The 22,500-nt window shown below is 39.0% G+C and overlaps 1 protein-coding gene across 1 annotated transcript in view; it reads left to right on the top strand.

Moving 5' to 3' along the window:
- The window catches only part of lrp4 (low density lipoprotein receptor-related protein 4), a 475,714-nt gene that overhangs the window by 278,811 nt on the left and 174,403 nt on the right, over positions 1–22,500 (top strand). The window lies entirely within an intron of this gene.

Genomic DNA, 22,500 nt, shown 5'->3' with positions numbered 1-22,500 from the left:
GAAAGCAATGTTTGATGTGAAGTAATTAGAGCCTTAAAAAGATCAATAATGCAGGACACCATTGATTTTAATTATTATTTTTTTAGTAATCGCAGTAAAAATATAAATAAAATCCCAATTAATATATTTGGGATTCAAATGGTGCCCCACTCATAAAGTGATACATTTTTATTAGTTTTTTTTTTTACTTTCAACACTTAAGTTACGAAATCAACGTCAGATGTATCTGTCGATTTTACGTTTGAACTATTATTTTGTTTGTTTTATGCTCTTCTGTCCAAGAAAACGTTTGTTTTTGTATGGCAACCACACAAAATATGCAATATTTTCAATATTAAAACATTTTAAAGTGAAATATTTGTAGCCTTGAATAGGTCAATAATTCATTATAACTTTGATTGTTTTTGGTGTTTTTTTTAGCAATGGCAAAAAAAGAAAAATAAAGATAGACAAAAGGAAAAAAAAACAGCCCGCGCGGCAGCTTTGTGTCAACATTGCAACTTGTTTTAGGTAGATTTCACCACATTCCACTTTTTATAATATTTTATTTTATTATTGCAATAGCATTTCCAGGATGTGTGGCGGGCCGTGTCACGCCAAATTTCTTCCCCCTTCACAAACCTTCCCACCGGAAGCCCCTCCAATGCCTGAAGGACCTCAATGAGAGTGGAACAATACCAAGTTATATGCCTCTTAAGGGTTACAACTGCAAAATTAGCGAAACAAAAATAGATTGAAAGGTTAGCATGCTGGAATGCTAATTTATTTTCCTCACCGTTATTTTTCACCAATGACAATTAAGCCAATTATAATGCTTTTAAACAGGCAACTGTGTGCTTTAAGGTCCTTCCACCCTCATTGGGGTCCTTCAAGCATTAACGCCAATTGTCTTCCGGGGGGAAGGTTTTTGTAGGGGGAAGAAATTTGGCGTCAATCAATCAATCAATCAATGTTTACTTATATAGCCCTAAATCACTAGTGTCTCAAAGGGCTGCACAAACCACCACGACATCCTCGGTAGGCCCACATAAGGGCAAGGAAAACTCAAACCCAGTGGGACGTCGGTGACAATGATGACTATGAGAACCTTGGAGAGGAGGAAAGCAATGGATGTGGAGCGGGTCTAACATGATACTGTGAAAGTTCAATCCATAATGGATCCAACACAGTCGCGAGAGTCCAGTCCAAAGCGGATCCAAGACACAGCAGCGAGAGTCCCGTTCATAGCGGAGCCAGCAGGAAACCATCCCAAGCGGACCGTCACAGCCGGTAAACAATTAGCTGCGGGCCGCAAATGGCCCCCGGGCCACACTTTGGACACACCTGCTGTAGTGTAATGCCCGCAGCTAAAAGCAACTGCGTGAGAACGTATACTCGAATATCACGATATAGTCATTTTCTATATCGCACAGAGGCAAACCCACGATATATCGTGTATATCCATATATGGCCTGGCCCTACTTTTACGTGAATCGATACGCGGTAGTACACCACTACATACCGTCATACGTCTGTGTGCAGACCAGTAAAACTCCACAGTGATGAAGTGTTTCCCCGGGAGATGACAGTAATCCGGATAGGAAAAAGACGTGTGTTGGACGCAAAGACAAAACCTTTTACTTAACTTCCTAAGTCTCTTCAGACGTGCAGAGTCCTCCTATCCTTCTCCGGGGTCCACATCTGTTTCCACACAGCCCTTTCTTTTCCAAGCTGTTCATCCCTTCATCTGTTGAGCCCCTGTGATAAGCAGCATTTAGACAGATATATTGCTCCCATTAGAGGCACTTGATTCCGCTGCTCTACAGGAAAGAGCGGCCCATTAACTTGCTGCCCCCGGCCACTTAAAGATGCACACATACATCTACTTAAAGACACACACACACCTCGCAGCGTGTGTGCGTCCGCATCAAAAAATGTGGCGGGCGCTCAAATCGCTCGTGGTGAAGCAAGGCCGCCATCCAGAACCCGGCTCTATTCTTCTTTCGTTTAGGAAAATATTGGCCACGAAATCTTATGCAAAGAAAAGAAAAAAACGAAGTACGGAGTAAACTGATTCCTGGGATGCATTAAAGAACCACACGAGGAAAACATTAAACGGGAACATTATCACCAGACCTATGTAAGCGTCAATATATACCTTGATGGTGCAGAAAAAAGACCATCTATTTTTTTTAACCGATTTCCGAACTCTAAATGGGTGAATTTTGGCCAATTAAACGCCTTTCTGTTTATCGGTCTTTTAGCGATGACGTCACCGTGGTAACACACCCGCCATATTCATTTTCACATTACAAACACCGGGTCTCAGCTCTGTTATTTTCCGTTTTTTCGACTATTTTTGGAACCTTGGAGACATCATGCCTCGTCGGTGTGTTGTCGGAGGGTGTAACAACACTAACAGGGAGGGATTCAAGTTGCACCACTGGCAAGAAATCTGCCGCCAGACCCCCATTGAATGTACCAAAGTGTCTTCACATTTGACCGGCGATGCTAAGACAGACATGGCACAGAGATGTATGGATAACCTGCAGATGCATTTGCAACCATTAAGTCAACAAAATCACAAAGGTGAGTTTTGTTGATGTTGTTGACTTATGTGCTAATCAGACATATTTGGTCACGGCATGACTGCCAGCTAATCGATGCTAACATGCTATGTTAATCGATGCTAACATGCTATTTACGCTAGCTGTATGTACATTTGAAACTATATACCCACATATAATGCGAAACAAACACTTACCAATCAAAGGATTTAAGTTGCTCCCGTGTCACAAGATGCGAAAGTCCTGATCGTTTGGTCCGCACATTTTACCGGCGATGCTAATAAGGCAGCCATGCTATTGGCCACTTCATTAGGTACACCCACGCTATGGCCGAATAGCGTCAATAGCTATTGGCTCAATCGCTTTAATTTCTTCTTCAATTTCGTTTTCGCTATCTGCCTCCATACTCCGACCATCTGTTTCAATACATGCGTAATCTGTTGAATCGCTTAAGCCGCTGAAATCCGAGTCTGAATCCGAGCTAATGTCGCTATATCTTGCTGTGGTAACCGCCATGTTGTTTACATTGGCAGCACTGTATGACGTCACAGGGAAATGGATAGTGGTTTCGAAGATAGCGGAAATAAGGCACTTTAAAGCTTTATTTAGGGGTATTCCGGGACCGGTAAAATTTTGAAAAAAACTTCAAAAAATACAACAAGCCACTGGGAACTGATTTTTATTGGTTTTAACCCTTTTGAAATTGTAATAATTTTCCCCTTTAAAGACGTACAGTGGGGCAAAAAAGTATTTAGTCAGCCAGCGATTGTGCAAGTTCTCCCACTTAAAATGATGACAGAGGTCTGTAATTTTCATCATAGGTACACTTCAACTGTGAGAGACAGAATGTGAAAAAAAAATCCAGGAAATTATATTATAGGAATTTTAAAGACTTTATTCGTAAATGATGGTGGAAAATAAGTATTTGGTCAACCATTCAAAGCTCTCACTGATGGAAGGAGGTTTTGGCTCAAAATCTCACGATACATGGACCCATTCATTCTTTCCTTAACACGGATCAATCGTCCTGTCCCCTTAGCAGAAAAACAGCCCCAAAGCATGATGTTTCCACCCCCATGCTTCACAGTAGGTATGGTGTTCTTGGGATGCAACTCAGTATTCCTCTTCCTCCAAACACGACGAGTTGAGTTTATACCAAAAAGGATACATGGATGATACAGCAGAGGATTGGGAGAATGTCATGTGGTCAGATGAAACCAAAATAGAACTTTTTGGTATAAGCTCAACTCCTCGTGTTTGGAGGAAGAAGAATACTGAGGTGCATCCCAAGAACACCAAACCTACTGTGAAGCATGGGGGTGGAAACATCATGCTTTGGGGCTGTTTTTCTGCTAAGGGGACAGGACGATTGATCCGTGTTAAGGAAAGAATGAATGGGGCCATGTATCGTGAGATTTTGAGCCAAAACCTCCTTCCATCAGTGAGAGCTTTGAATGGTTGACCAAATACTTATTTTCCACCATAATTTACAAATAAATTCTTTAAAATTCCTGGATTTTTTTTCACATTCTGTCTCTCACAGTTGAAGTGTACCTATGATGAAAATTACAGACCTCTGTCATCATTTTAAGTGGGAGAACTTGCACAATCGCTGGCTGACTGAATACTTTTTTGCCCCCACTGTATAAACAGCTGGTGCGGGCCTCGAAGGAAGGATTCATTGGTGCTGGTAGCAATGCTGAGGTGGTTAGATTCTTTCCTGACGATCAGGATTAAAGCAGCCAGGGAGCTCATCAACCTTGCTAGGATGTCCCTGCAGATCCAAGCTGATAAAACAACAGAACCCGCGTGCACGCATGAGGGAGGGCCAAGTATTTACTTCGCCCGTGTGTGGTATGTGTCAGGGTATTTGCGTGCTCGCTGGTCCGATTTGGGGGGGAAGACTGGTTTATGTATCGAAAAGATGAGGGAAGGCATTTCGGCTGACGGCGCCGCTTCTTCTGACGAGAGCCTTTTTCAATCAATCAATCAATGTTTATTTATATAGCCCCAAATCACAAATGTCTCAAAGGACTGCACAAATCATTACGACTACAACATCCTCGGAAGAACCCACAAAAGGGCAAGGAAAACTCACACCCAGTGGGCAGGGAGAATTGACATCCAGTGGGACGCCAGTGACAATGCTGACTATGAGAAACCTTGGAGAGGACCTCAGATGTGGGCAACCCCCCCTCTCCAGGGGACCGAAAGCAATGGATGTCGAGCGGGTCTAACATGATACTGTGAAAGTTCAATCCATAGTGGCTCCAACACAGCCGCGAGAGTTCAGTTCAAGCGGATCAAAGACAGCAGCGAGAGTCCCGTCCACAGGAAACCATCTCAAGCGGATCAGCAGCGTAGAGATGTCCCCAACCGGTACAGGCGGGCGGTCCATCCTGGGTCCCGACGAGCGGTCCATCCTGGGTCTCGACTCTGGACAGCCAGTACTTCATCCATGGTCATCGGACCGGACCCCCTCCACAAGGGAGGGGGGGACATAGGAGAAAGAAAAGAAGCGGCAGATCAACTGGTCTAAAAAGGAGGTCTATTTAAAGGCTAGAGTATACAGATGAGTTTTAAGGTGAGACTTAAATGCTTCTACTGAGGTAGCATCTCGAACTGTTACCGGGAGGGCATTCCAGAGTACTGGAGCCCGAACGGAAAACGCTCTATAGCCCGCAGACTTTTTTTGGGCTCTAGGAATCACTAATAAGCCGGAGTCCTTTGAACGCAGATTTCTTGCCGGGACATATGGTACAATACAATCGGCAAGATAGGATGGAGCTAGACCTTGTAGTATTTTATACGTAAGTAGTAAAACCTTAAAGTCACATCTTAAGTGCACAGGAAGCCAGTGCAGGTGAGCCAGTACAGGCGTAATGTGATCAAACTTTCTTGTTCTTGTCAAAAGTCTAGCAGCCGCATTTTGTACCAACTGTAATCTTTTCATGCTAGACATGGGGAGACCCGAAAATAATACATTACAGTAACCGAGGCGAGACGTAACAAACGCATGGATAATGATCTCAGCGTCTTTAGTGGACAGAATGGAGCGAATTTTAGCGATATTACGGAGATGAAAGAAGGCCGTTTTAGTAACGCTTTTAATGTGTGCCTCAAAGGAGAGAGTTGGGTCGAAGATAATACCCAGATTCTTTACAGAGTCACCTTGTTTTATTATTTGGTTGTCAAATGTTAAAGTTGTATTATTAAATAGAGGTCGGTGTCTAGCAGGACCGATAATCAGCGTTTCCGTTTTTTTGGCATTAAGTTGCAAAAAGTTAGCGGACATCCATTGTTTAATTTCATTAAGACACGCTTCCAACTGACTACAGTCCGGCGTGTTGGTCAGCTTTAGGGGCATGTAGACGTTGTTGACGTCGTGCCGTTTCTGCCAAGATTCTTCTGTCAGACTTGGAGCAAAATATATTTTTTGTCCGATTCTAGTTGCATAAGCTACAGCAGTGGTTCTCAAATGGGGGTACGTGTACCCCTGGGGGTACTTGAAGGTTTGCCAAGGGGTACGTGAATTTTTTTTACAAATATTCGAAAAATAGCAACAATTCAAAAATCCTTTTATAAATATATTTATTGAATAATACTTCAACAAAATATGAATGTAGGTTTTTTAGACTGTAAAAAGAAATGCAACAAAGCAATATTCAGTGTTGACAGCTAGATTTTTGTGTGGACATGTTCCATAAATATTAAATAATTCTTTTTTTTTTGTGAAGAAACGTTTAGAATAAGTTGATGAATCCAGATGGATCTCTATTACAATCCCCAAAGAGGGCATTTTTTGTTGATGAGTACTTCTATGTGTAGAAATCTTTATTTATAATTGAATCACTTGTTTATTTTTCAACAAGTTTTTAGTTATTTTTATATCTTTTTTTCAAAATATTTCAAGAAAGACCACTACAAATGAGCAATATTTTGCACTGTTATACAATTTAATAAATCAGAAACTGATGACATAGTTCTGTATTTTACTTCTTTATCTCCTTTTTTTCAACCAAAAATGCTTTTTTCTGATTAACGGGTACTTGAATTAAAAAAATGTTCACAGGGGGTACATCACTGAAAAAAGGTTGAGAACATCTGCACTATGGCTTATTTTTATTTATTTATTTGTGTTTCTGAAATCTATATAAAATATATACTGTAGTACAGTCAAACTTCAAAACCAGTGAAGTTAGCACGTTATGAAAATTGTAAAAAAAAAAAAAAAAAAACACAGAATAGAATGATTTGCAAATATTTTTCAACTTATATTCAATTGAATAGACGGCAAAGACAAGATATTTAATGTTCGAACTGAGAAACTAATATTTGTTTTTAACTTACAATTTAATGCCTGCAACACATTACAAAAGTTGGCAAAGGGGCATTTTTACCACTGTGTTACATGGCCTTTCCTTTTAACAACACTCAGTAAAGGTTTGGGAACTGAGGAGGCTAATTTTTTGAAGCTTTTCAGGTGGAATTCTTTCCCATTCTTGCTTGATGTACAGCTTAAGTTGTTCAACAGTCCGGGGTCTCCGTTGTGGTATTTGACGCATCGTAATGCGCCACACATTTTAAACGAGAGACAGGTCTGGACTACAGGCAGACCAGTCCAGTACTCAGACTGTTTTACTATGAAGCCACGCTGTTGTAACACATGACTTGGCATTGTCTTGCTGAAATAAGCAGGGGCGTCCATGATAACGTTGCTTGGATGGCTACATATGTTGCTCCAAAACCTGCATGTACCTTTCAGAATTAATTGTGCCTTCACAGATGTGTAAGTTACCCATGCCTTGGGCACTAATACACCCCCATACCATCACAGACGCTTGCTTTTGAACTTTGCGTCTATAACAAACCAGATTGTTCTTTTCCTCATTGGTCTTGAGGACACGATGTCCACAGTTTCCAAAAAAAATTTGAAATCTGGACTCAGAACACTTTTCCACTTTGCATGAGTCCCTCTTAGATGAGCTCGGCGTCTCTGGGTGTTGTTGATAAATGGCTTTCACTTTGCATAGTAGAGTTTTAACTGGCACCTGTGCTGTTTGAACGTTAAGTATCTTGTCTTGCAGTCTATTCAATTGAATATAGGTTGAAAAGGAATTGCAAATCATTGTATTTATGTTTTTATTTACGATTTACACGTGCCAACTTCACCGGTCGTTGGGTTTGTATTAACAAAGCCAAAACAACAACGAGCTGAACTGTTCTAAATTCCAGCCGCCCTGCCGACACACACACACACATTGTCACTAGCCGTGTGGTGCGCTCAAAGTTTGAAATCCTAAAACTCCATAACTTTAGCAGCCTTGTTGCTACAATGAACAGGAATTTAAAAAATACAATCCAATTGATCCTGTTTGGTAAATTGTCTTTGTATGAAGCAAGTAGGGAGGAAAGGAGGAGGCAGTGTCGACAACGCTGCAGAGGCAAAATTACAAAAATGCTGTAAAAAAAGCTAAAACCTTGCTTAAAAACGCATAAAGAGCACAGAGAAAAGTAGCTAATGACGACACAGCTGTGCTGACTAAATGAGCAGCGGAGATCAATCAATGGCTGTGCTACCGTGCACAAGATGGCTTCCCTGCGAGGCACACAATGGATGAAATGTTTGTACACAGAGACAAAGTTCGTACACCAAAGTATTTTTTTTTGGTCTCTGGTTCGTAAATGGAGAAGTTTGTACAAAGGAGTGGTTCTTAAATCGAGGTTTTATTGAGAATTTACACACTCTGTTTCCCTGTTAACAGGCGCTTTGACTCCATCTCTGGGACCTCTGGTATATGTCTATTTTTTTATTATATATACATTAGAACAGGGGTCACCAACACCAGGTAGCCCGTAAGGACCAGATGAGTCGCCCGCTGGCCTGTTCTAAAAATAGCTCAAATAGCAGCACTTACCAGTGAGCTGCCTCTATTTTTTAAATTTTATTTATTTACTATTAAGCTGGTCTCGCTTTGCTTGACATTTTTAATTCTAAGAGAGACAAAACTCAAATAGAATTTGAAAATCCAAGAAAATATTTTAAAGACTTGGTCTTCACTTGTTTAAATACATTCATTTATTATTTTTATTTTGCTTCTTATAACTTTCAGAAAGACAATTTTAGAGAAAAAATATAACCTTAAAAATGATTTTAGGATTTTTAAACACATATACCTTTTAAATTCCTTCCTCTTCTTTCCTGACAGTTTAAATAAATATTCAAGTAAATTAATGATTTTTATTGTAAACAATAATAAATACATTTTAATTTAATTCTTCATTTTAGCTTCTGCTTTTTCGACGAAAAATATTTGTGAAATATTTCGTCAAACTAAATTAAGATGAACATTCTGTAAAAATTATTTTGGCAAATCTAGAAAATCTTTAGAATCACATTTAAATCTTATTTCAAAGTCTTTTGAATTTCTTTTAAAATTTTTGTTCTGGAAAATCTAGAAGAAATAATGATTTGTCTTTGTTAGAAATATAGCTTGCTCCAATTTGTTATATATTCTAACAGAGTGCAGATTGGATTTTAACCTATTTAAAAGATGTCATCAAAATTCTAAAATTAATCCGAATCAGGAAAAATTACTAATGATGTTCCATAAATTCTTGTTTTTAATTTTTTCCCAAAAATTCGAATTAACTAGTTTTTGTCTTCTTTTTTTCGGTTGAATTTTGAATTTTAAAGAGTCGAGATTGAAGATAAACTATGTTTCAAAATTGTATTTTATTTTTTTTCCTTTTTTCTTCTCTTTTAAACTGTTCAATTAAGTGTTTTTTTTTTCATTATCTATTCTCTACAAAAAAAAAACTTGCGTAGAAGGAAAAAAAATGTACGACGAAATGACAGACAGAAATACCCAATTTTTTATATCAATCAATCAATCAATCAATGTTTACTTATATAGCCCTAAATCACTAGTATCTCAAAGGGCTGCACAAACCACCACGACATCCTCGGTAGGCCCACATAAGGGCAAGGAAAACTCACACCCAGTGGGACATCGGTGACAATGATGACTATGAGAACCTTGGAGAGGAGGAAAGCAATGGATGTCGAGCGGTTCTAACATGATACTGTGAAAGTTCAATCCATAATGGATCCAACACAGTCGCGAGAGTCCAGTCCAAAGCGGATCCAACACAGCAGCGAGAGTCCCGTTCACAGCGGAGCCAGCAGGAAACCATCCCAAGCGGAGGCGGATCAGCAGCGCAGAGATGTCCCCAGCCGATACACAGGCAAGCAGTACATGGCCACCGGATCGGACCGGACCCCCTCCACAAGGGAGAGTGGGACATAGAAGAAAAAGAAAAGAAACGGCAGATCAACTGGTCTAAAAAGGGAGTCTATTTAAAGGCTAGAGTATACAAATGAGTTTTAAGGTGAGACTTAAATGCTTCTACTGAGGTAGCATCGCGAACTGTTACCGGGAGGGCATTCCAGAGTACTGGAGCCCGAACGGAAAACGCTCTATAGCCCGCAGACTTTTTTTGGGCATTGGGAATCACTAATAAGCCGGAGTCCTTTGAACGCAGATTTCTTGCCGGGACATATGTACAATACAATCGGCAAGATAGGATGGAGCTAGACCGTGTAGTATTTTATACGTAAGTAGTAAAACCTTAAAGTCACATCTTAAGTGCACAGGAAGCCAGTGCAGGTGAGCCAGTACAGGTGTAATGTGATATCTATATAGATTTATTTATTAAAGGCAAATTGAGCAAATTGGCTATTTCTGGCAATTTATTCAAGTGTGTATCAAACTGGTAGCCCTTCGCATTAATCAGTACCCAAGAAGTAGCTTTTGGTTTCAAAAAGGTTGCTGACCCTTGCATTACAATATATTATTTATTTTATGTTGTTGAAATACCAGTGGTAAATCTTTTTTATTTTTATTTTATGATGGTTTTATTCTTTGAAAAACAAATGAGTGTGCAATTGCAATGCCTTGATTCGGATGAGGTTAGTACACAGCAGGGGTGTGGACTCGAGTCACATGACTTGGACTCGAGTCATGAATTTGATGACTTTAGACTTGACTTGACAAAATGTAAAAAGACTTGCAACTCGACTTAGACTTTAACATCAATGACCTGTGACTTGACTTGGACTTGAGCCTTTTGACTTGACACGACTTGCTACTTTCCCCAAAACCCAACGATTAAAAAGTTATTCAGGAGCGTTCCGTATCTTCCATTGTGTTCGCGTGTCTGTCAGCGTGTGCGCGCTACTTGTCAGAACAACAGCCAATCAAATTACACCACGTTATTTTCGTCACACAGCATTCAGCCAATCAAATTACAGGAAAACCAACGAAGAAGATCTCTAAAAGAATTAGTGATAAACTATCTGTTTTTACGGGGGAATTGGTAGCAATTTATATGGCAGTTAACTGGATAGAGGAAAACAAAGCTAGGAAAGTAGTCGTGTGCTCGGACTCCAGCAGTGCATTGACGAGCATAAAAAACATAACATCAGAAACAAGACTAGATATAGTTTATGAAATAGTTCAGGCAATCTACAGAATAAATAAAGCGGGAGGTGTGGTAACATTTCTCTGGGTTCCTGCTCATGTAGGAGTTGAGGGAAATGAGTTAGCAAAACAAGCAACCACTAAAACAGAAGTAAACATGGAGATTAAGCACAGTAAAGAAGAAGTGAAGAGCATAATTAAGATAGAACACAACCCCCCCCTAGAGGGGGGGGGGGTTGCCCACATCTGAGGTCCTCTCCAAGGTTTCTCATAGTCAGCATTGTCACTGGCGTCCCACTGGATGTGAATTCTCCCTGCCCACTGGGTGTGAGTTTTCCTTGCCCTTTTGTGGGTTCTTCCGAGGATGTTGTAGTCGTAATGATTTGTGCAGTCCTTTGAGACATTTGTGATTTGGGGCTATATAAATAAACATGGATTGATTGATTGATAAAAAGTGGCAGGATAATTGGAATAAGGAAACAAAAGGTAGAGAGTTTTACAAAGTCCAGAGGAAAGTAGGTGTAATGAGAGGAGGGGGTAGAAATAGGAAAGAAGAAGACATTATTACTAGAATGAGATTAGGACATACATATCTAAATAGTTCACTAAAATTGATAGGCAAACATACTACAGGGCTGTGTGATTTTTGCCACCAGATAGAAAATGTTGACCATGTCTTAATACAATGTAGGAAATATAATAGAGAAAGAGAAATACTGGGAAATAAGTTAGCAAAAGAAAATATTAGGTTAGAAGTGGGAGGTATATTAGGATTGCATTCAGAAAACATAGGATATAAAGCAATATACACATATTTAAAAAACACTGGGTTAAGTAAAAGAATATAGAGTAGGGATCCACCTCGGTCCACACTCCATTACAGTAGGTGGCGCTAATGCACACCAGAAGGTTGCTTGCCAACCGCCATAAAAACTAAAGAAGAAGAAGAAGATCTCTCAAACAACCCGCCAGTGAGGAAAAATTATGCCAAAAATATTTTCGTTCGGGGATTAAAACTACGAGTTGGTCAACAAAAAACAATTTCCAGTATGCAAAGAATGCGGTTCGAAGATTTCAGACGGAGACGCAACAACTTCCTACTTCCTTTGACATTCGAAGATGCACAATGAAGGGTAAGTTTTAAATGAAAGCTAACATTTATTGGCTGAGTAACGTAACTTTTATTTGTTGTGTAGTTAAATCAGTGAGGCTGTAAACTCACAGCTAACGTTATGAAAATAGACATCTTATAAGTAGACGCAGCATCGAGCGCTACTGCCTATTATCACTGACGAGACGCGGGGCCGCCATCTTGGAGTGGTGATCCCCTCCACTCAATGCAATTTATTTGACAAAAGCAATGAACTGTCAGCGCATTTAATTCATCTTACCTCACTGAATACCACTCATTTCCACCCGCTTTTTTGTCATACGTGTAGCTATGATAAAGGACACATCTTTTGGCGTGTTCATAGTTTGCTTAACAGTAATATAATATTCTTATATACTATAAGTGACCAGACGTCCGAGATCAAAACTGGGAATAATAATCCCAGAGAAGGGGGAAAAAACGGTCAGCTATTTTTAAGTTCCATCCATCCATCCATCATCTTCCGCTTATCCGAGGTCGGGTCGCGGGGGCAACAGCCTAAGCAGGGAAACCCAGACTTCCCTCTCCCCAGCCACTTCGTCTAGCTCTTGCCAGGGGATCCCGAGGCGTTCCCAGGCCAGCCGGGAGACATAGTCTTCCCAACGTGTCCTGGGTCTTCCCCGTGGCCTCCTACCGGTTGGACGTGCCCTAAACACCTCCCTAGGGAGGCGTTCAGGTGGCATCCTGACCAGATGCCCGAACCACCTCATCTGGCTCCTCTCCATGTGGAGGAGCAGCGGCTTTACTTTGAGTTCCTCCCGGATGGCAGAGCTTCTCACCCTATCTCTAAGGGAGAGACCCGCCACACGGCGGAGGAAACTCATTTCAACCGCTTGTACCCGGGATCTTATCCTTTCGGTCATGACCCAAAGCTCATGACCATAGGTGAGGATGGGAACGTAGATCGACCGGTAAATTGAGAGCTTTGCCTTCCGGCTCAGCTCCTTCTTCACCACAACGGATCAGTACAACGTCCGCATTACTGAAGACGCCGCACCGATCCGCCTGTCGATCTCACGATCCACTCTTCCCTCACTCGTGAACAAGACTCCTAGGTACTTGAACTCCTCCACTTGGGGCAGGGTCTCCTCCCCAACCCGGAGATGGCACTCCACCCTTTTCCGGGCGAGAACCATGGACTCGGACTTGGAGGTGCTGATTCTCATTCCGGTCGCTTCACACTCTGCTGCGAACCGATCCAGTGAGAGCTGAAGATCCCGGTCAGATGAAGCCATCAGGACCACATCATCTGCAAAAAGCAGAGACCTAATCCCGTGGTCACCAAACCGGAACCCCTCAACGCCTTGACTCCGCCTAGAAATTCTGTCCATAAAAGTTATGAACAGAATCGGTGACAAAGGACAGCCTTGGCGGAGTCCAACCCTCACTGGAAATGTGTTCCACTTACTGCCGGCAATGCGGACCAAGCTCTGGCACTGATCATACAGGGAGCGGACCGCCACAATAAGACAGTCCGATACCCCATACTCTCTGAGCACTCCCCACAGGACTTCCCGAGGGACACGGTCGAATGCCTTCTCCAAGTCACAATATGATTAAGTTATAAATACATGTGTATATCCTACATAAACAATGTATGAATACATTAGATATCTATATATCTTAGGGACCTATAGACTGTATCTCCGTTTTTGCAGCAACAGAGAGTTTATTCTGTCTTGACACTTTGTATTGATATTTTCTATTACATTCTTCCCTTAAATAATAATGTTTACAGTGATTGTTTTATATGTATTTTTTATGTATATTGGTTTGGACAAAAGTGTCTGCCAAATACTTAAACATATATAAACACCTGAAAGTCTTTATATGAACTAAAACCACCAATCTGTTTCACTGGATTCAGAATAAAACCAAAGTCTGTCTTACCCAACAAAGTTAGTATTTGAATATTGTTACTTGAAGACTTATTCCTGGTTACAATTAGATTAGATTAGATAGTACTTTATTTATTCCGTCAGGAGAGTTCCTTCAGGAAAATTAAAATTTTCAGCACAATCCCATTCAAGTTTAGACAAACATTACAGGGAGACAGAACAGGATCGCTGACGGGTCTGCCGGCTTCCAGCGCCCCTTACAAAAAAGATGAGATAAAGGTAAAATAAGGGGTGGGGGGGGAGAAAAAAAAGAAGATTAAAATAAAATTTAAAAAATCGGTCTTTGCCTGGGCCCTGGAGAGGAGGTGCAGACTGAGGCCAAGGGAAAAAAACAAATAAATAAAAAAAATTAAAAAACGACTCATAACCATGGTACACATCCCTCTTCCATGTGTGTAAGAGGGAAACATCAGACATCAAAGAACACAGAGGACAATAAAGACATTAAAGCAGCAGATACAACCAGACACTTCTACATACAGCTATGAATAAAAAGTAAAATAAACAAATCCACTGTGATGGCCTCTGCGGTGTTCCACGCCATCGTCTGCTGGGGTGGAGGGAGCATGGTCAGAGACAGAAGCAGACCCAACAAAGCAACCAAGACAGCCGACTCCACTCTCGGCCAGTGTCCAGTCCGAATGGATGAGCGAGGATACGTCCAAGGTGACTGTTAAGAGAGTATTGTCTTATATTTTGCCTAAAATGAGAATGCATCATAATCAGTGGTGGCTGGTGAATTTTGTTTTAGGTGGGGCTGAAAGTTTGTTAACCAAATACCTGTAGGGGCGGGGTCATCCTCCCCCAGAAGATTTCTTTGTGATTTTCACATACAAATATTGAAGATCTTTGCTCCTTCTCAACTTTGTGGTGATATTATTTTCACAAAATACAACCAATAGTACGTTAATGTTAAATCTTACTTATGAAAAGTAAGCCCCAGAATCCTATTTTCAACAGTCCTCTCATTTGAGCAGGAAAACGCTGAACACCAGCCCGACATCTTTGTTTTCTACCTGTCAGTTTAGGCTGCTCGCTGGCACCTTGTCGCCTCTTCAAGATGGCGGCCAAATTGCTCGTGTAATAGCAGCCAATGCTGTGTCTACTTATAAGATGTCTATGGTTATAATGTCATTGCAAACACGACAATCTTTTGCGTCCACTGCAGTTCGCTACTTTATTCATACTTTTTGTCAGGTGATTTTTTTTTAAGCGGGGTTGCATGAGGTACCTACACATAACGTTACGTTGGAGAATGCATCACACACAGTAACGCAACGTTAGACGGCGGTCAGCAGCACCGCGTATCTTAGCCACCTACGAAAAGACAGACATAGTCAAATAAAGGTTGGTTAAAATGTATACTATATTAAGAATATGTGTACATATTGCATAGGGCCCTGACATCTAAAAAGTACGACTCTGTTCATTGTTATGTTCATGTATTTGTTATGTTTTTCATGTGTACGCACACATAAACACACATACAGTATGAGATGAGATAAGGTAAAAACAGGATAGAAACTGCCGTGGAACTAGTTACAATGCAAAATGCCATGGAAATACAATGTTAACACCTTTGTGCAAATAAGTACAGTTGCACTTGTTTTTTTAAAATGTGTTTATTCTGTAAAGGAATGAGTTAAATGTTTAAAATGACGGGTTAATAGTGCTATTATGAAGTGCAATGTCAGCACTATTTTTTTCCTGCAGTTTCAAATGCACTTGTTTTAATAAATGCATACAGCGTTTTAAAATCATACACAATCTGTGTAAATATATTAGTCTGGGGTTAAAAGGACTTGAAATGACTCAAAACTCAAAATGCAGGACTTGGGACTTGACTTGAGACTTTCCAGTCTTGACTTTGGACTTGACTCGGGACTTGCCTGTCTTGACTCGAGACTTGAGGGCAAAGACTTGAGACTTACTTGTGACTTGCAAAACAATGACTTGGTCCCACCTCTGGTACACAGTTATACATTGCAGTGGTAATGATAACTGGCATTTATAATTGTTTATGGTGGATAAGAGTCAAATATATATTTTTTTCTTAGCTCGGTAGTTAGCACACCCGTCTCTCATGCCCAGGTTCCGGTCCCGGGCGGAACAGAAAAGCAGGGACTGTACCAGGCGGGTGTACGCCGAAAAAAGTTCAATGTTTATCTTGCATCACATTTAATCATTGCAATGTAATCATCACTTATTTGTATTTTGTACACAGTTTTACTTTTTCCCTCGGAGCCTATATTTGTAAGCAGATATTTTCTTTTCTTAATGAGTTTTAATTTATTTTTAAACTTTGAAATCACGGTTAAATGTTGCATCTTCACCCCTGTTGGGGTTTGTGTAAGCTCACAACCGATATTAAGAACTGGAGTAATGAACTTAATGATAGTAATATTATGTTCTGATGATGCCAGTTTTTTTTTAATTATTTAAAACAATTTACGCAATGGGTTATATTAAAAACTCATATTGCAAGATGTTGAACTTGATGATACACTATAATGCCAAAAGTATTTTTAAACACATATACCTTTTTGCCTTTTTAAATTAATTCCTTTTCTTTCCTGACAATTTAAATCAGTGGTTAAGTACATGTATTTTTTTTTATTGTAAAGAATAAAAAATACATTATAATTTAATTCTTCATTTTAGCTTCTGTTTTTTCGACAAAGAATATTTGTGAAATATGTCTTCAAACTTATTATGATTAAAATAAAAAATAAAAATATTCTGGCAAATCTAGAAAATCTGTAGAATCAAATTTAAATCTTAGTATTTTGAATTTGTTTTAGATTTTTTTCCTGGAAAATCTAGAAGAAATAATGATTTGTCTTTGTTAGAAATATAGCTTGGTCGAATTTCTTATATATTCTAACAAAGTTCAGATTGGAATTTAACCTTTTTAAAGCAAATCTACAAAATCTGTAGAATCCAATTTAAATCTTAATTCAAAGTCGTTTGAGTTTCTTTTAGATGTTTTGTCCTGGAAAATCTAGAAGAAATAATTATTTGTGTTTGTTAGAAATAAAGCTTGGTCCTATTTGTTATATATTCTAACAAAGTGCAGATTGGATTTTAACCTATTTAAAAAAATCTACAAAATCTGTAGAATCAAATTTAAATCTTCATTCAAAGTGTTTTGAGGTTTTTTTTAGATTTTTTGTCCTGGAAAATATAGAAGAAATAATGATTTGTCTTTGTTAGAAATATAGCTTGGTCCAATTTGTTATATATTCTAACAAAGTGCAGATTGGATTTTAACCTATTTAAAACTTGTCATCAAAATTCTAAAATTAATCTTAATCAGGAAAAATTACTAATGATGTTCCATAAATTATTTGTTTTAATTTTTTCAAAAAGATTCGAATTAGCTAGTTTTTCTCTTCATTTTGAATTTTAAAGAGTCGAAATTGAGGATAAACTATGTTTCAAAATTTAATTTTCTTTTTTTTTTTCGTGTTTTCTCCTCTTTTAAACCATTCAATTTGTGGAGCGGCATAGCTCGGTTGGTAGAGTGGCCGTGCCAGCAACGTGAGGGTTGCAGATTCGATTCCCGCTTCCGCCATTCTAGTCACTGCCGCTGTGTCCTTGGGCAAGGCACTTTACCCACCTGCCCCCAGTGCCACCCACACTGGTTTAAATGTAACTCAGATATCGGGTTTCACTATGTAAAGCGCTTTGAGTCACTAGAGAAAAGCGCTATATAAATATAATTCACTTCAATTAAGTGTTTTTTGCATAATTTATTCTCTACAAAAAAAACCTTCTGTAAAAGGAAAAAAAAATGTACGACGGAAAGAGAGAAATACCCATTTTTTTATGTATATAGATTTATTTATTAAAGGTAAATTGAGCAAATTGGCTATTTCTGGCAATTTATTGACGTGTGTATCAAACTGGTAGCCCTTCGCATTAATCAGTACCCAAGAAGTAGCTCTTGGTTTCAAAAAAATGTACGACGGAAAGACAGACAGAAATACCCATTTTTTTATGTATATAATTTTATTTATTAAAGGTAAATTGAGCAAATTGGCTATTTCTGGCAATTTATTGAAGTGTGTATCAAACTGGTAGCCCTTCGCATTAATCAGTACCCAAGAAGTAGCTCTTGGTTTCAAAAAAAAAAATGTACGACGGAAAGACAGACAGAAATACCCATTTTTTTATGTATATAGATTTATTTATTAAAGGTAAATTGAGCAAATTGGCTATTTCTGGCAATTATTTAAGTGTGTATCAAACTGGTAGCCCCTTCGCATTAATCAGTACCCAAGAAGTAGCTTTTAGTTTAAAAAAAAAATGTACGACGGAAAGACAGACAGAAATACCCATTTTTTTATGTATATAAATGTATTTATTAAAGGTAAATCGAGCAAATTGGCTATTTCTGGCAATTTATTTAAGTGTGTATCAAACTGGTAGCCCTTCGCATTAATCAGTACCCAAGAAGTAGCTTTTGGTTTAAAAAAAAAATGTACGACGGAAAGACGGGCAGAAATACCCATTTTTTTATGTATATAGATTTATTTATTAAGGATAAATTGAGCAAATTGGCTATTTCTGGCAGTTTATTGAAGTGTGTATCAAACTGGTAGCCCTTCGCATTAATCAGTACCCAAGAAGTAGCTTTTGGTTTCCAAAAAAAATGTACGACGGAAAGACAGACAGAAATACCCATTTTTTTTATGTTTATAGATGTATTTATTAAAGGTAAATTGAGCAAATTCTGGCAGTTTATTGAAGTGTGTATCAAACTGGTAGCCCTTCCCATTAATCAGTACCCAAGAAGTAGCTTTTGGTTTAAAAAAAAAAATGTACGACGGAAAGACAGACAGAAATACCCATTTTTTTATGTATATAGATTTATTTATTAAAGGTAAATTGAGCAAATTGGCTATTTCTGGCTATTTATTGAAGTGTGTATCAAACTGGTAGCCCTTCGCATTAATCAGTACCCAAGAAGTAGCTCTTGCTTTAAAAAAAAATTTACGACGGAAAGACAGATAGAAATACCCATTTTTTTATGTATATAGATTTATTTATTAAAGATAAATTGAGCAAATTGGCTATTTCTGGCAATTTATTGAAGTGTGTATCAAACTGGTAGCCCTTCGCATTAATCAGTACCCAAGAAGTAGCTTTTGGTTTTAAAAAAAATGTACGACGGAAAGACAGACAGAAATACCCATTTTTTATGTATATAGATTTATTTATTAAAGGTAAATTGAGCAAATTGGCTATTTCTGGCAATTTATTTAAGTGTGTATCAAACTGGTAGCCCTTCGCATTAATCAGTACCCAAGAAGTAGCTTTTGGTTTAAAAAAAAAATGTACGACGGAAAGACGGGCAGAAATACCCATTTTTTTATGTATATAGATTTATTTATTAAGGATAAATTGAGCAAATTGGCTATTTCTGGCAGTTTATTGAAGTGTGTATCAAACTGGTAGCCCTTCGCATTAATCAGTACCCAAGAAGTAGCTTTTGGTTTCCAAAAAAAATGTACGACGGAAAGACAGACAGAAATACCCATTTTTTTTATGTTTATAGATGTATTTATTAAAGGTAAATTGAGCAAATTCTGGCAGTTTATTGAAGTGTGTATCAAACTGGTAGCCCTTCCCATTAATCAGTACCCAAGAAGTAGCTTTTGGTTTAAAAAAAAAAATGTACGACGGAAAGACAGACAGAAATACCCATTTTTTTATGTATATAGATTTATTTATTAAAGGTAAATTGAGCAAATTGGCTATTTCTGGCTATTTATTGAAGTGTGTATCAAACTGGTAGCCCTTCGCATTAATCAGTACCCAAGAAGTAGCTCTTGCTTTAAAAAAAAATTTACGACGGAAAGACAGATAGAAATACCCATTTTTTTATGTATATAGATTTATTTATTAAAGATAAATTGAGCAAATTGGCTATTTCTGGCAATTTATTGAAGTGTGTATCAAACTGGTAGCCCTTCGCATTAATCAGTACCCAAGAAGTAGCTTTTGGTTTTAAAAAAAATGTACGACGGAAAGACAGACAGAAATACCCATTTTTTATGTATATAGATTTATTTATTAAAGGTAAATTGAGCAAATTGGCTATTTCTGGCAATTTATTTAAGTGTGTATCAAACTGGTAGCCCTTCGCATTAATCAGTACCCAAGAAATAGCTTTTGGTTTAAAAAAAAATGTACGACGGAAAGACAGACAGAAATACCAATTTTTTTATGTATATAGATTTATTTATTAACGGTAAATTGAGCAAATTGGCTATTTCTGGCAATTATTTAAGTGTGTATCAAACTGGTAGCCCTTCCCATTAATCAGTACCCAAGAAGTAGCTTTTGGTTTAAAAAAAAATGTACGACGGAAAGACAGACGGAAATACCCATTTTTTTTTATGTATATAGATTTATTTATTAAAGGTAAATTGAGGAAAGTGGCTATTTCTGGCAATTTATTGAAGTGTGTATCAAACTGGTAGCCCCTTCGCATTAATCAGTACCCAAGAAGTAGCTCTTGCTTTCAAAAAGGTTGGTGACTCCTGATATAGAATGTCAAATAAACACTACAGCATCCCACCTGCTGGATAAAACATGATCCAGATGTGCACCCCGGTTGTTAAATTAGTGCAAAAAAAAAATGTGGACTGACTGTGCAAGCAGTTTGATGGTTTCTCCCTCTCTTTGTCTTGAATAATGCAATACCCCAGTTCGGGTATGTGGGTCAGTGGGGCTTTACCAAGAGACCCCGCGCCACACACACTTAATTCACTCACCGAGTTGTCTGCCCGTCTGCTGCCATGGTTAACTCGCCGTGTGGCGTCGTGCATTTTTCATAAAGTCTGGGTAGCCCCGGTCAATATTTAATATCTGGTATTGACGGGCCAGACCGCCGGCAGGCAGGATGGCGAGCTCCCCTCCTCCTGCTTTCATCCATCCCTGGGCCGTAATTCAATCAGCTGTGTCTGCCCGTGACAAAGAGGCAGTCATTAGACCATGGGTGTCAAACTCTGGCCCGCGGGCCAATTTTGGCCCGCCATGTAATTTAATTTGGCCCTTGAGGCAATATCAAATTAACATTATATAATGACAATATCACATATTATAACACCACATTCACCGCTAATACTCATACTTGCCAACCCTGGATGACTCCTGAAGTTCAGTGCCCCCTCCCGGAAATCTCCCGGGCAACCTTTCTCCCGATTTCCACCCGGACAACAATACTCGGGGCGTGCCTTAAAGACACTGAATTTGCGTGCCGGCCCAATCACAAAATATCTAATGGCTTTCACAGACACACACAAGTGATCGCAATTCATACTTGGTCCACAGCCATACAGGTCACACTGAAGGTGGCCGTATAAACAACTTGAGCACTGTAACAAATATGTGCCACTCTGCGAACCCGCACCAAATAAGAATGACAAACGCATTTCGGCAGAACATCCACACTGTAACACAATAGAACGGCGTGGCGCAGTGGGGAGAGTGGCCGTGCGCAACCCGAGCGTCCCTGGTTCAATTCCCACGTTGTACCAACCTCGTCACGTCCGTTGTGTCCTGAGCAAGACACTTCACCCTTGCTCCTGATGGGTGCTGGTTGGCGCCTTGCATGGCAGCTCCCTCCATCAGTGTGTGAATGTGTGTGTGAATGGGTAAATGTGGAAGTAGTGTCAAAGCGCTTTGAGTAAAAGCGCTATACAAGTACAACCCATTTATCATTTAACAAATACCCAGAAACCCTTGCAGCACGCCCGCTACCACCATACCCTACCCCCCTCAAACCCTGCCCACCTCATTGTTATTTTATTTTCTAATTTATTAGCCTGTGGAAAAAGTTAATGTTGATATTTACCTCAGAGGGCTGCAAGTAGAAAAGAGGCATAACATTTTTCATTCAAATTTTATTTAATATACTATTGATGTTTTTTCGTTTCTTTTTTTGAAAGTGGATTTTGCACTATTAAGCTATATAAGCGTCACTTGTTCCATATTTAGTTTTAAAGCAAATCAGTGTCGCAAATTGAGCCCTAAGTAACGTTTTATTCACGCACTTTCTCTTGCTATTATGTTTGATTCATTCATTGTTATTTTATTTTCAAATGTATTATTAGCCTGTGGAAAAAAAGTTTATTTTGATCTTCACATTATTATTATTATTATTTGAAACTCGATTTTGCATGTCACTATAAAGTTATATAAGGTTTGCTTGTTCAATATTCAATGAAAAGCCTGTTTGGGTCCCTATTAAAAGGTTCGTTTGTTCAACCTTGGCCCGCGGCTTTGTTCAGTTTTAGATTTTGGCCCACTCTGTATTTGAGTTTGACACCCCTGCTCTAGTCCTTCACTCTCACTTTCCTCATCCACAGCGGATATCAAGTTAAGCAGGAATGTGCTGAGTTTAGTGTAAGAAA

This window comes from Nerophis ophidion, linkage group LG25, assembly GCF_033978795.1.
Source record: "Nerophis ophidion isolate RoL-2023_Sa linkage group LG25, RoL_Noph_v1.0, whole genome shotgun sequence".
Classification (NCBI taxonomy): Eukaryota; Metazoa; Chordata; class Actinopteri; order Syngnathiformes; family Syngnathidae; genus Nerophis; species Nerophis ophidion.
Note: the sequence above shows the minus strand (reverse complement) of the source record. Positions and strands in the feature narration are given on the sequence as shown.